This window comes from Neophocaena asiaeorientalis, unplaced genomic scaffold (genome assembly GCF_003031525.2).
Source record: "Neophocaena asiaeorientalis asiaeorientalis breed wild unplaced genomic scaffold, Neophocaena_asiaeorientalis_V1.1 scaffold286, whole genome shotgun sequence".
In the NCBI taxonomy this organism is placed as follows: Eukaryota; Metazoa; Chordata; class Mammalia; order Artiodactyla; family Phocoenidae; genus Neophocaena; species Neophocaena asiaeorientalis.
In genome coordinates this window covers 1126275-1140620 of record NW_020174643.1, presented here as the reverse complement: position 1 = coordinate 1140620, position 14346 = coordinate 1126275, and positions in this window count along the sequence as shown.

Sequence of the window (14346 nt, the reverse complement as noted above, 5' to 3'; positions counted from 1 at the left end):
CTTCACCAGGAAGAGACGTTTTAAACTTGTATGCATCTAACAGTATACCCACAAAATTAAACAAAATTTGACAGAACTACAGAGAAAGAGATTAATCTACTACCCTAGAGATATTATATACATATTTTAATAATTGATATGTCAAGTAGGCAAAAACCAGTTACAAAATATAAAAAACCTTATAATAATCACTTGGAGAATTCTATGCTGTATTTTATTTATGCAAATAAAATAAATAATGAGGTTAACATCTCATTTGTAACCACCCTAAATATAGTCTTCATATTATTCCTACAATTGAAGAAAAGAAAATTCTAAGACTGTCTAGGAAAAAAACTACTCAACCAGATATCCAGGGAACATAGCTGGGCATTTGATGGACTGGGAAAATTAGGTTTTTTCCAAGTTAGAGTATTTATCCTTGAATCCTAGACCCTTAGTCCCAGGACAGAACAGTAACAGATTAAATGAATATTATGGAAAGTTTTCAAGTCTAGTCAAAAATTCATTTTAAAAGCTTTGAAATGAAATTGAACAGAATCCTGACAGCATTTGTTCTACATCTGACATGGGTGCTTCAAAGTATCACAGGATACAGAAATTTGATGGTCCATTAAAATAGCTCAAATACTCCTTTCCATTTCTTTTTAACCAAATGAGGGTGGGTTTCCCTGCCCTCAAAATTTACTTTTCACTTTTTTCACATGTACTAACCTACTGTTTTTTTGTGTGTGTCTGTGTGATTTTATTTTTTAACTTTTTTCTGTGTGATTTTGAGTACTTGAAAGTGTATATTCAGTTTCTATTTTTTTAAGTAAGAGATGTCCTCATTTCTGATTAACCAGAGTAGAGAAAAATTATGAACCCCCCTCCCTTTTTTTGAATAATCCTCTATTTTCTTTTCTTGTTCTTCCTTTTGGGGTCCTTGGGACTTGCTTATACTGCCTCTGTGACTCTTAGCAGATGATACTTTGTGATATATTATTAAATATTTGACTTCCAATTCTATACTTGCAATTCCTTTAGAATATAAAATGTGCCTTGTCCATCTTTAATACTCAGACTCTCATATAGTTCTCTGTGTATATTAAATATTCAAGGAATGCTTATTGAATGGATGGCTACATGAATGTATGCATAAAATGCTAATGAGCTAGAATATAAGGGCTCTTTGCTTAGTAAATGCAACTTTTTGGCCCTAGACATCTTTCTTTCTCTACTGTACTGGCTAACTTCCCAGAGCCCAAGGTAGTGCTAAATGTGAGGCCTGAATCCAGCCTGACTTTTTATTTTTTTTAAAAGATCTTTATTGGAGTATAATTGCTTCACAATACCATGTTTCTGTTGTACAACAAAGCGAATAGGCCATATGCATACACATGTCCCCATATCCCCTCCCTCTTGAGCCTCCCTCCCATCCTCCCTATCCCACCCCTCTAGGTGGTCACAAAACACCGAGCTGATCTCCCTGTGCTATGCTGCTTCCCACCAGCCAACTATATTACATTTGGTAGTGTATATATGTCGATGCTACTCTCACTTAGCCCCAGCTTCGCCCTCCCACACCATGTCATCAAGTCCATTCCCTATGTATACCTCTTTATTCTTGTCCTGCAACTCGGTTCATCAATACCTTTTTTTTTTTTGATTCCATATGTATGCGTTAACATACGGTATTTGTTTTTCTCTTTCTGACTTACTTCACTCTATATGACAGACTCTAGGTGCATCCACCTCACTACAACTGACTCAATTTCATTTCTCTTTATTGCCGAGTAATATTCCATTGTATATATGTGCCACATCTTCTTTATCTATTCATCTGTCAAAGGACGTTTAGGTTGCATCCATGTCCTGGTTATTGTAAATAGTGCTGCAATGAACATTGGGGCGCATGTCTCTTTTTGAATTATGGTTTTCTCATGGTATATGCCCAGTAGTGCGATTGCTGGATCATATGGTAGTTCTATTTTTACTTTTTTAAGCAACCTCCATACTGTTCTCCATAGTGGTTGTATCAATTTACATTCCCACCAACAGTGCAGGAGGATTCCCTTTTACCACTCCCTTTCCAGCATTTATTGTTTCTAGATTTTTTGATAATGGCCATTCTGACTGGTGTGAGGTGATACCTCATTGTAAGTTTGATCTACATTTCTCTAATAATTAGTGACGTTGGGCATCTTTTCATGTGCCTCTGGCCATCTGTATGTCTTCCTTGGTGAAATGTCTATTTAGGTCCTCTGCCCATTTTTAAACTGGATTGTTAGTATTTTTGATATTGAGCTCCATGAGCTCTTTGTATATTTTGGAGATTAATCCTTTGTCTGTTGTTTCATTTGCAAATATTTTCTCCCATTCTGAGGGTTGTCTTTTTGTCTTGTTTATGGTTTCCTTTGCTGTGCAAAAAGCTTTTAAGTTTAATTGAGTCCCATTCATTTATTTTTGTTTTTATTTCTGTTACTCTATGAGGTGGGTCAAAAAAGATCTTGCTGTGGTTTAAGTCAAAGAGTGTTTTTCCTATGTTTTCCTCTAAAAGTTTTATAGTGTCTGGTCTTACATTTAAGCCTTTAATCCATTTGGAGTTTATTTTTGTGTATGGTGTTAGGTAGTGTTCTAATTTCATTCTTTTACATGTAGCTGTCTAGTTTTCCCGGCACCACTCATTGAAGAGGCTGTGTTTTCTTCATTGTATGTTCTTGCCTCCTTTATCGTAAATTCGGTGCCCATATGTGCATGGGTTTATCTCTGGGCATTCTATCCTGTACCATTGATCTATATTTCTGTTTTTGGGCCAGTACCATACTGTCTTGATAACTGTAGCTTTGTGGTATAGATTGAAGTTGGGGAGCCTGATACCTCCAACTCCGTTTTTCTTTCTCAAGATTGCTTTGGCTATTCGGGGTCTTTTGTGTTTCCATACCAATTGTAAGGATTTTTGTTCTAATTCTGTGAAGAATGCCATTTGTAGTTTGAAAGGGATTACCCTGAATCTGTAGATTGCTTTGGGTAGTATAGTCATTTTCATAATATTGATTCTTCCAATCCAAGAACATGGTATGTTTCTCCATCTGTTTATGTCATCTTTGATTTCCTTTATCAGTGTTTCATAGTTTTCTGAGTACAAGTCTTTCACCTCCGTAGGCAGGTTTATTTCTAGGTATTTTATTCTTTTTGTTGCATTGGTAAATGGGAGTGTTTCCTTAATTTCTCTTTCTGATTTTTCATCGTTGGTGCATAGGAATGCCAGATATTTCTGTGCATTAATTTTGTATCCTGCAACATTACCAAATTTATTGATATCTCTAGTAGTCTTCTGGTGGCATCTTTAGGATTTTCTATGTATAGTGTCATGTTGTCAGCAAACAGTGACAGTTTTACTTCTTTTCCAATTTGTATTCCTTTTATTTCTTTTTCTTCTCTGACTGCTGTGGCTAGGACTTCCAAAATTATGTTGAATAAGAGTGGCAAGAGTGGACATGCTTGTCTTGTTCCTGATCTTAGCGGAAGTGGTTTCAGTTTTTCACCATTGAGTGTGATGCTTGCTGTGGGTTTGTCATATATGGCCTTTATTATGTTGAGGTAGGTTCCCTGTATGCCCGTTTTCTGGAGAGTTTTTATCGTAAATGGGTGTTGAGTTTTGTCAGAAGCTTTTTCTGCATCTATTGAGATGACCATACGGTTTTTATTACTTAATTTGTTAATGTGGTTTATCACATTGTTTGATTTGCATATATTGAAGAATCCTTGCATCCCTGGGATAAATCCCACTTGACCATGCTGTATGATCCTTTTAATGTGCTGTTGGATTCTGTTTGCTAGTATTTTGTTGAGGATTTTTGCATCTATGTTCATCAGTAATATTGGTCTATAATTTTTTTTTCTGATATCGTTTTCTGATTTTGGTATCAGGGTGATGATGGCCTCATAGAATGAATTTGGGAGTATTTCTCTCTGCAATTTTTTTTTTTTTTTTTTTTTTTTTTTTGGCGGTATGTGGGCCTCTCGTTGTAGCCTCTCCCACCACGGAGCACAGGCTCCGGGCGTGCAGGCTCAGCACCTTCGCGGCATGTGGGACCCTCGCGGACCGGGGCACAAACCCGTGTCCCCCGCATCGGCAGACGGACTCCCAACCACTGCACCACCAGGGAAGCCCTCTCTGCAATTTTTTGGAAGAGTTTGAGAAGGATCGGTGTTAGTTCTTCTCTAAATATTTTATAGATTTTGCCTGTGAAGACATCTGGTCCTGGACTTGTGTTTGTTGGAAGATTTTTAATTATGCTTTCAAATTCATTACTTGTAATAGGTCTGTTTTATTTTCTAATTTTTCTTGGTTCAGTCTTGGAAAATTGTACCCTTCCAAGAATTTGTCCACTTCTTCGTGGTTGTCCATTTTATTGGCCTATAGTTGTTTGTAGCAGTCTCTTATAATCCTTTGTATTTCTGCAGTGTCAGTTGTGAATTCTCCTTTTTCATTTCTAATTTTATTGATTTGCATTCTCTCCCTTTTTTTCTTGATGAGTCTGGCTAATGGTTTATCAATTTTGTTTATCTTCTCAAAGAACCAGCTTTTAGTTCTATTGATCTTTGCTATTGTTTTCTTCATTTCTATTTCATTTATTTCTGCTCTGATCTTTATGATTTCCTTCCTTCTACTGACTTTGGGTTTTCTTTGTTCTTCTTTCTCTAGTTGTTTTAAGTATAGGGTTAGATTGTTTATTTGAGATTTTTCTTGCTTTTTGAGGTGAGATTGAATTGCTATAAACTTCCCTCTTAGAACTGCTATTGCTGCATCCCATAGGTTTTGGGTTGTCGTGTTTTCGTTTCATTCGTTTTATGTATTTTTTAATTTCTTCTTTGACTTCTTCAGTGATCTCTTGGTTATTTAGTAGCGCACTGTTTAGCCTCCATGTATGTGTGTTTTTTACAGGTTTTTTTCTTGTAATTGATTTCCAGTCTCATAGCAGTGTGGTCAGAAAAGTTGCTTGATACGATTTCAGTTTTCTTAAATTTTCCGAGGCTTGATTTGTGACCCAAGAGGTGATGTGTCCTGGAGAATGTTCCTTGTGCACTTGAGAAGAAAGTGTATTCTGCTACTTTTGAGTGGAATATTCTATAAATATCAATTAGACCTATTTGGTCTATTGTGTCATTTAAAGCTTGTGTTTCCTTATTTGTTTTCTGTTTGGATGATCTGTCCATTTGTGTAAGTGCGGTGTTAAAGTCCCCTACTATTATTGTGTTACTGTCAATTTCCCCTTTCATGGTTGTTAGCATTTGCCTTATGTATTGAGGTGCTCCTATGTTGGGTGCATAAGCATTTGTAATTGTTATATCTTCTTCTTGGATTGATCCCTTGATCATTATGTAGTGTCTTTCCTTATCTCTTTTAACAGTCTTTATTTTGAAGTCTGTTTTATCTGATATGAGTATTGCTATTTCTGCTTTCTTTTGATTTCCATTTGCATGGAATATCTTTTTCCATCTCTTCACTTTCAGTCTGTATGTGTCCCTAGGTCTGAATTGGGTCTCTTGTAGACAGCATATATATGGGTCTTGTTTTTGTATACATTCAGCCAGTCTATGTCTTTTGGTTGGGGCATTTAATCCATTTACATTCAACATTATTATCAATATGTATGTTCCTATTACCATTTTCTTAATTGTTTTGGGTTTGTTTTTGTGGGTCTCTTTCTTCTCTTGTGTTTCCCACTTAGAAAAGTTTCTTTAGCATTTGTTGTAAGGCTGGTTTGGTGATGCAGAATTGCTTTGCTTTTGCTTGTCTGAAAAGCTTTTGACTTCTCCATAGAATCTGAATGAGATCCTTGCTGGGTAGAGTAATCTTGGTTGTAGGTTTCTCTGTTTCATCACTTTAAGAATATCCTGCCACTCCCTTCTGGCCTGCAGAATTTCCACTGACAAATCAACTGATAACATTATGGGGATTCCTTTGTATGTTATTTTTTGTTTCTCAGTTGCTGCTTTTAATATTTTTTCTTTGAATCTAATTTTTGTTAGTTTGATTAATATGTGTCTTGGTGTGTTTTTCCTAGGGTTTATCCTGTATGGAACTCTCTGGGCTTCCTGGACTTGGGTGACTATTTCCTTTCCCATGTTAGGGAAGTTTTTCACTGTAATCTCTTCAAATATATTCTCAGACCCTTTCTTTTTCTCTTCTTCTTCTGGGACCTCTATAATTCAAATATTGGTGCATTTAGTGTTGTCCCAGAGGTCTCTGAGATTGTCTGCAATTCTTTTCACTCCTTTTTCTTTATTCTGCTCCTCGGCAGTTATTGTCTTCCAGCTCAGTTATTCGTTCTTCTGCCTCAGTTATTCTGTTTTTGATTCCTTCTAGTGTATTTTTCATTTCAGTTATTGTGTTGTTCATCTCATTGTTTGTTCTTCAGTTCTTCTAGATCTTTGTTAAACATTTCTTGTATTTTCTCAATCTGTGCCTCCATTCTATTTCCAAAATTCTGGATTTGTTTCAATTTTTTTTTTTTTTTTTTTTTTTTTTTTAATGAGTGTGATTGTGTTCCTGTTTTACTGGTTGTTTGGCCTGAGGCTTCTAACACTGGAGTTTGTAGGCTATTGGGTAGAGCTGGGTTTTGCTGCTGAGATGAGGACCTCTGTGAGACCTCACTCCGATGAATATTCCCTGGGGTCTGAGGTTCTCTGTTAGTCCAGTGGTTCAGACTCGGAGCTCCCACCAAAGGAGCTTCAGCCCTACCCCAGGCTCATGAACCAAGATCCCACGAGCCACATGGGGTGGCAAAAAAAAAAGAACACTAACAAATTAAAAATTAAATTAGACTAGGAAACTAACAGATATGTTAGGAAGAATGTAAAGATAAAAATATAGATGAATCAACAGCCAGAGGTACATCAGTACCACAATAATAAAAAAGAGGAGGAGGGAAAAGAAAAAAAGAAGGGGGGGAAGGCCTTGGCTGTGGAGGGCGGCACCTAAGCAAGGGCGAGGTTTGGGTGGTGGGCGGGGCCTATCCTTGGGACCCACAGGGCTGGAAAAGGCCCTGGGGGCTGTGTGGGGGTGGAGCTTAGGCTCAAGGAACAGATGGGGCCCAGATGTGCCCCCCACCCCTGGTCTCAGAGGGCAGGGGACCTCACCTGGGAGCCCAGCAGGCTTCCTGGGCTCTAGTGGGTGGGCAAACGCCCTCCTCCTAGAGCCCAGCAGGCTTCCTGGGCTCTAGTGGGTGGGCAAACGCCCTCCTCTCCTCTCCTGCTCCTCTCTTCTGGGGTCTGGGAGGGCCCCTCCCGTCTGCCTCTCCTTTTCTCCCCTTGGCCTCCTTCCTATGCCCCCCAGGACCCATGTGACCTGGAGGGGGCTTTGGAGGGCAGGGGATTGGCCTGGGAGTTCAGCAGGCTCCCCCACCCTGAGTGGGTGGGGCAAGTGCCCTCTGCTACTCTCCTATTCCTACTGCAGGACCCCTCCCGCCTGCCTCTCCTGATCTCTCCAGCTTCCCGCCTATACCCCCAGGACCCATGTGGCCTGGATGGGGCTTTGAGGAGGGGGACTGGCTTGGGAGCTTAGCAGGCTCCCCGGCCTGCGCCCTCCACTCCTCTCCCACTCTTTCTGGAGAGTCCCTCCCACCTGCCTCTCCTGATCTCCCCAGCCTCAGGGGCACTGATCTTGTCTGGCTACCAGTCCTCCTGCCCCTCAGTCCCCCTATGTCCCACTGGTTTGCTCTGGGGTTCCTCCCATCTCCTTGGGCGTCAGAGTCCCCACCAGCAGCGGCAGGCATCCTAGTTGTGGGGAGACGCTAACTCCCTGTCTTCCCACACCACCATCTTGACTCCGCCTCCAGCCTCACTATTTGACAAATGCACAGGGGAGCTTTAATTAAGACAGTGCTTTCTTGGACATCAAAATCAGATGAAATGGTTAAAAAGAACTGGTGCAGTCATTTTTAGAGTTACAAAAGCAGTGTAAATAAAGTCCAAGAACTTTCAAAGGAAGAAATAGGGAAAAAATGGAGGTTTATTTTAAAAATAAATAATCTTTCTTAATTCTTTCATGGTATGGTTCATTGTAACTGAGGAAATTTCTACTTAAACATATCTCCTTATGAAAATGTTTATTCTACTATAGCCTCAAATTTATGAAAAAAATCTTTGTTTTGTGTTTTTATTCTAATTATGCCTCTTCTAATACATGATTTCTTCACATGATGAGCTGTAGAAATAGCAACATTTTGAAACAGCTCAGGATACCTTTTTCTCTGAACAGCCAATCTTCAGCTGAAGACAGTACACACACACACACACACACACACACACACACACCTGTTATTGAGTTTTGCCTTAAAGTTTCAAAGCGGCCTATTCTATTTTGGTAGAAAGTAAATAATATTGCCTGGGAATGTCCAAATATGCTAGATAATTTCATTAGAAGGTTACTCAAAGATTAATGTAAGTGGTTTATTAATGCATATTTATAAACATATTTACATACAGATTTTTTTTAACACACAAACATACACTCATGACAAGTATTGTATCTACGTAGCTTAAAGGAGTGTCCCAGAGGGAGGAAGAACAAGTAATAGCCTATGTTGTGAGTACTAACATGAGTAGCTCCCAAATGTTTGGAAGCATACAGTTTAACATAACAAAGAGTCTACAACAATTTTAACATAATATGTTTTCTTAGCTTGGGTTTCCTAGATACAGAGTCTGAGATGATGATTCTTGTGCAAGTCGTTAATGACGGAGGGCTCACAGGTGAAACCTGTAATAGGGTGAAGGAAACAGGTTAAGGAAAGCAGCCAGGCAAAGGTATGGATTTTGCTAAAGTTCATAAAGAGCTCTGCAAAATAAATACCACCACAAAATCGTCATACCTTGAGGCAAGGGGCCAACTCTTTGTACTTCCAACTCAATCAGCCGTTGGCTGTTACTGCCTCTTGTGAGAGGGTATAACTTCCTAGGCATTTCTTGGTAAGTGGCTCCTCTAGGTCCTGGGCCATTCTCAGAAAGGGGAAACTATGGGCCGTTAGTAGACAACAGTCACAGAAGTTGGGAGTTAGATGCACTGTCCCAATAGAGGGGTCTGTGCAGAGCACCAGCAGCAACTACTCCTCCCACCTATTCCCAGTTTTCATGTGTGTATATGGGGAGCAGCCTTTGGAAGGGAAAATGTGAATGTTAATTGGAAAGGTGCCAGACTAATGATCAAAATTATATCTTTTTTTTTGTCATATTGTAAAATTATCTAGCACTCATTAAAATTATATCCTTTTTTTGTTTTTCATATTGCAAAGTTATCTGGCAATTATCTAGCTAGGAAATGGGACCTAGGCTATGCTCACTTGATTATTTTGCAACGAAAAGTAATGTGCTCATGATAAAATTGATCTGGACTCCTCGAGGTTCCCTTCCTAACAAGACAGCATCACCTCAAATCCTTGATCGTGAATTGGAGATACAAAGTCCTAGAGCTGTAACATTATATCTTTAAGGGGACAGACTGCTGAATTTTCAAAGGAATGAGAATTACACATGAGAGATAATTCCCACATTCTCCTATATCTCCTCCAGACCTTTAAATCTACTACATTAAACATATTTAAGAAGATTACAACATTCAACTTAATGTAACTTTAGAATCAAAAAACTTAAATCTAGATAAACTTTATGAAGTTACCCTCACTAATATTACACCATTTCTATACTGAAAGAAAACTCCACCAGAGATTAGACAGCCTTTCTTGTTTTTTTATTCTGACCCCTTTCCTTGAAGTCTTTGAAAGACCACCTCTTATTTCTACTGGCTCATCCACATGGTACTTTGTGTCCTCAGCTGTTTTGTGGTTTTTGACTATGAGTTCATTTCTTCTTAGAATTTTTTTTTCTGTAGAATTTAAAAAAAGTTTTTTTAAATTTTTATACAGTTTTTAAAGGTTACTTTCCATTTACAGTTATTAAAAAACATTGGCTCTATTCCCCATGTTTTACAATCCATCCTCGAGCCTATCTTATACCCAGTAGTTTGTATGTCACACTCACCAGCTCCTATATTGCCCCTCCCCCTCCCCTCTCCCCACAAACCACTAGTTTGTTCTCTATATCTATGAGTCTACTTCTTTTTTGTTATATTCATTATGTAGTTGTATTTCTTTAGATTCCACATATTAAGTGATATCATATGGTATTTCTCTTTCTCTGTTTGACTTATTTCACTTAGCATAATGCCCTCCAAGTCCACCCATGTTACTGCAAATGGCAGAATTTCATTTTTTATGGCTGAGTAGTATTCCATGATTCCATTTTGTGTGTGTGTGTGTGTGTGTGGATATCTCACATCTTCTGTATCCATTCATCTGTTGATAGACACTTAGTTTCCTTCCATATCTTGGCAATTGTAAATAATGCTGCTATTGACATCTGGGTGCATGTATCTTTCCAAATTAGTGTTTTGTTTTGTTTTTTGGATAACTACCCAGGACTGGAATTGCTGGGTTATATGGTAGTTCTGTTTTTAGTTTTTTGAGAAACCTCCATACTGTTTTCCACAATGGCCGCACCAACTTACATTCTCACCAACAGTGTACAAGGGTTCCTTTTTCTCCACATCCTTGCCAACACTTGTTATTCATGTTCTTCTTGGTGATAGCCATTTTGACAGGTGTGAGAATTGAGACCTTAGTTTAAGGTATATTTGTTGCAGAGAGGATTTGTGTTTATTTCTACCAGATGCTAAGGGGTAATTTTCATCCTGAGTTTGACTGTGGGACACAATGCTGCACAAAGCCTACTTGTAGTTAAAAATTTCTTGTTAGATTAATTGTTTTCTTCTACCCAATGTCAAAGTCTGTAAGTTTCCATGCTACCCTCTTCTATAGGATTGTTTTTGTTTTTTCTTAGTTCACATTTTATGGAGTCTTGGCTTTATGTAGGGTAACCCCATTAGGGTGGGCCCTGATTTTGTGTTTGGTCCACTGGGTCTTGCAAAATCAAGGGGAAAAAAGCTAAAGGCTACCAGGGAATAAAAGATACTCTTAGGTTAGCCAGAAGGTTCAACTCTAATTTTACCCGTTCAATTCTTGCATTCACTTCGTTTTTGTCCTCTGAATAGTTTCCTTATTATATGGGCAATACAATATTAAATCAATGAATAAATAAATATATATGAATTTGTATATAATATTTGTTTATAATATATAAATATATATTTGTACATATCATGTATATATGCAGTGATAAGTAGATGGATGGATTATGAGGGGTTTTTAAAATACAAAATGTAAGTTAGAGTGTACATTTATTAGGTGTTAAGATTGGTATTAATAAATCTGCAGGTACTAATATATCAATTACATCAACCTCACTTATAGTTCCGAATATCTTCCTTAAATTTTTGCCTACTAGTGTTTTATAAGACTGTGGTTTTCAACTCAGTTAATTATTCTGTTGTGCCTTTGCTTGTTTTTCATTTATTTACTTTCAATACTCCAAATGCTAAGTATCAATTGAAACTGTACCACTCAATTTAACTTATTATATTTTCGCATTTTTTTCTTCCTTTAAATTCTTAGAGAGTATTCTTAAATTGTCATTAATAAGACACTGTGTTTTTATTGTCCATTTTCTCATATTACAATCACTTTTTAAAATATGATGAGGTCTCTCAGACATAAAGATCTACAGAGCATTGCAAGATAGTCATTGATGATCCAACTAGTTTGATAACATATAACAAATACAGGTTTAAGCTCCTTTGCATACCATTAATTTTACTCCAAATCCTGATTTATCAAGTATACTGAGTTTTGGTTTTTTTTTTGCGGTACGCGGGCCTCTCACTGTTGTGGCCTCTCCCGTCACGGAGCACAGGCTCCGGATGTGCAGGCTCAGTAGCCATGGCTCACGGGCCTAGCCACTCCGCGGCATGTGGGATCTTCCCGGACCGGGGCATGAATCCATGTCCCCTGCATCGGCAGGTGAACTCTCAACCACTGCGCCACCAGGGAAGCCCTATACTGAGTTTATCAGTAATTGTTTTGTTTTCTTTTGTTTTAAATTGCAGATCTATTGGTGACAATGTTTTCTTATGTGAAAATGATCATTTAGTTTAACACATAGTTCAAAGTTGATAGTTATTATTTCTCAGAACTTTTACAAAGCACCCCATCATCTTCTGGCTTCTATTAATAATCTTGAACAATCCACTGTCAGCATAACTGGTTCCTTGATTCGTAATCTGCCTTTTCTCTTTGACCTCTTCAAATTTTTTTTCTTAACTTTGTTTTCTTCATTGTCTGTACAGCTTTGCTCAGTATGCTGTTTTGTCTTATTATTGGATTTTTATATTCTATAATTATGATTTTCCTTTTTGAACTTTTCTTTTGTTCTTTGAAACTTTCCTAGAGCATTTTTATAATCTTGGATCCTTGATTGAATTTTTATTTTCCTAAATTATGTCTCTATTTATATATACTTATACTTTGTAGTTGACAATTCCAGGTCTGAAGTAGTTTGGATTTAATTCTATGTTTGTTCTTGCTGGCTTTTCATATTGGTAGCTTTCCACATCTGTTTATAAGTTTTGTGGTTGTATTCATTTTAATATAATATGAGGCTATTCTGAGGGGCCTCAAATGAAGATACTTTCTTAGGAGAATGGTCTTCATTTGTTTCTGCAAAGCACAATTCCAACTCAAGACCATTTTAGATTAATTTCTTACATCCACACAGATTACATAAAATTTAAACCTGAAATATATATGAGGGCAGAGTTGTGATTACATGTGTTCAAATTAGTTTCTTTTTTCATGGGGGTGTGATAGAAGGGGTGCGGGGTAGAGGCATTTTTACTAGTCAGAAGTGAGGACAAATCAACAGGATATTTTGTAATCTCCCATTGCTAGAAAGTATATTGTGTTTCTTTTGCCCAACCCATTTATCAAGAATAAAATCTTTTCAAAAGTTTCAGCTAAAATAGTTACAATTGTAACCATAGATCAATCCGATACACACTAGATTCATATTTTTACTAGTTTTCTATGGCTGCTATAACAAATTACTGCAAACCTGGTGGCTTAACACAACACTAATTCATCATTTTACAGTTCTGGAGGTAAGAAATCCAAAATGGGTCTCACTGGGCTCAAATCAAGGTGTTGGCAGGACTGCATTCATTTCTGAAGGATCTAGGGGGATAATTTGCTCTTTTATTTTTTGTTTTTTAAAAATTTTCCTGCTTCTAGAGGTCCTCACCTTCTGTGGCTCATGGCCCTCTTCCGTCTTCAAACCAGGAATGCAGGTTGAATGCTCATATCACATCATATTAAATCACTCCAATCTTGCTTCATTATCACATATTCTCTGGCACGGATTCCCGTGCCTCTGCCTCCATCATATAAGGACCTTGTGATTACATTGGACCCACCTGGATAATCCGAAATACGATCCTGTCTTACCTTTGGCTGATTCCATAAAGTTAACCTTAACTTCATTTGTAACTTTGATTTTCCTTTACCATGTGATGTAAAATATTCATAGGTTCAAGGGATTAGGATGAGAACATTTTTTGGGGGGGTCATTATTCTGCCTATCATAGTATTTATACTGAAAATAACTATTTTTTTTTTTTTACAAAATTGTTTGTGGCCAACTTATCATTTCTCTGTCTAAAGAATTAGTGCTTTTTAAAATATTTTAAAGCTCTGATCATAATTTAAATCTGTTCCATCCTAGTGCCTTTCTTTTCATTGCAGTATATTATATAAATGAACAAACAACATGACTCCTGAAATAAATTAAACTTATTTTTTTTTCTAGTGTTGATTACATTGATACCTAAGTAGGCCAGTGTACTGGCAGGATAATGTACATCTTGGGCAAATCATTGTACACATCTTAAAATTTATATATTACATACACTGAAACTTCCCTACTAATATACTTAAAATTTCATACTTGTAGCGAATCATATATGATAACCATTTTAATTTGTTGTATAACTATACCACTTTTTCAGTAAATCAGTAGGACTTGTAAGTGATATGCAATCATAGATTCTTTTCAGGGTTTTGGTTTGGAAAGGAGCTTCAGTTTCCTTGCTTCGAAAGTGCAGAGTATATCCAGAATCCAGAATATAAGCACTTCTGTCTTATTCTACTGCTAGCATCCAAATTTTAGTCATCATAATTTTTTGTCTGCAATAACGTCTTAACTGGCTGCCCATCTCCCATCATTACCCACTAAATCTTATTTTCAATGCATAGTGTTGAATTATCTTTAAAATAGCCTGAATGATCCTTCAAAATAAATTAAGTCAGATTTCAGTCATTCCTGTGTTTCAAACCTTCCAAATGCTCCTTATCT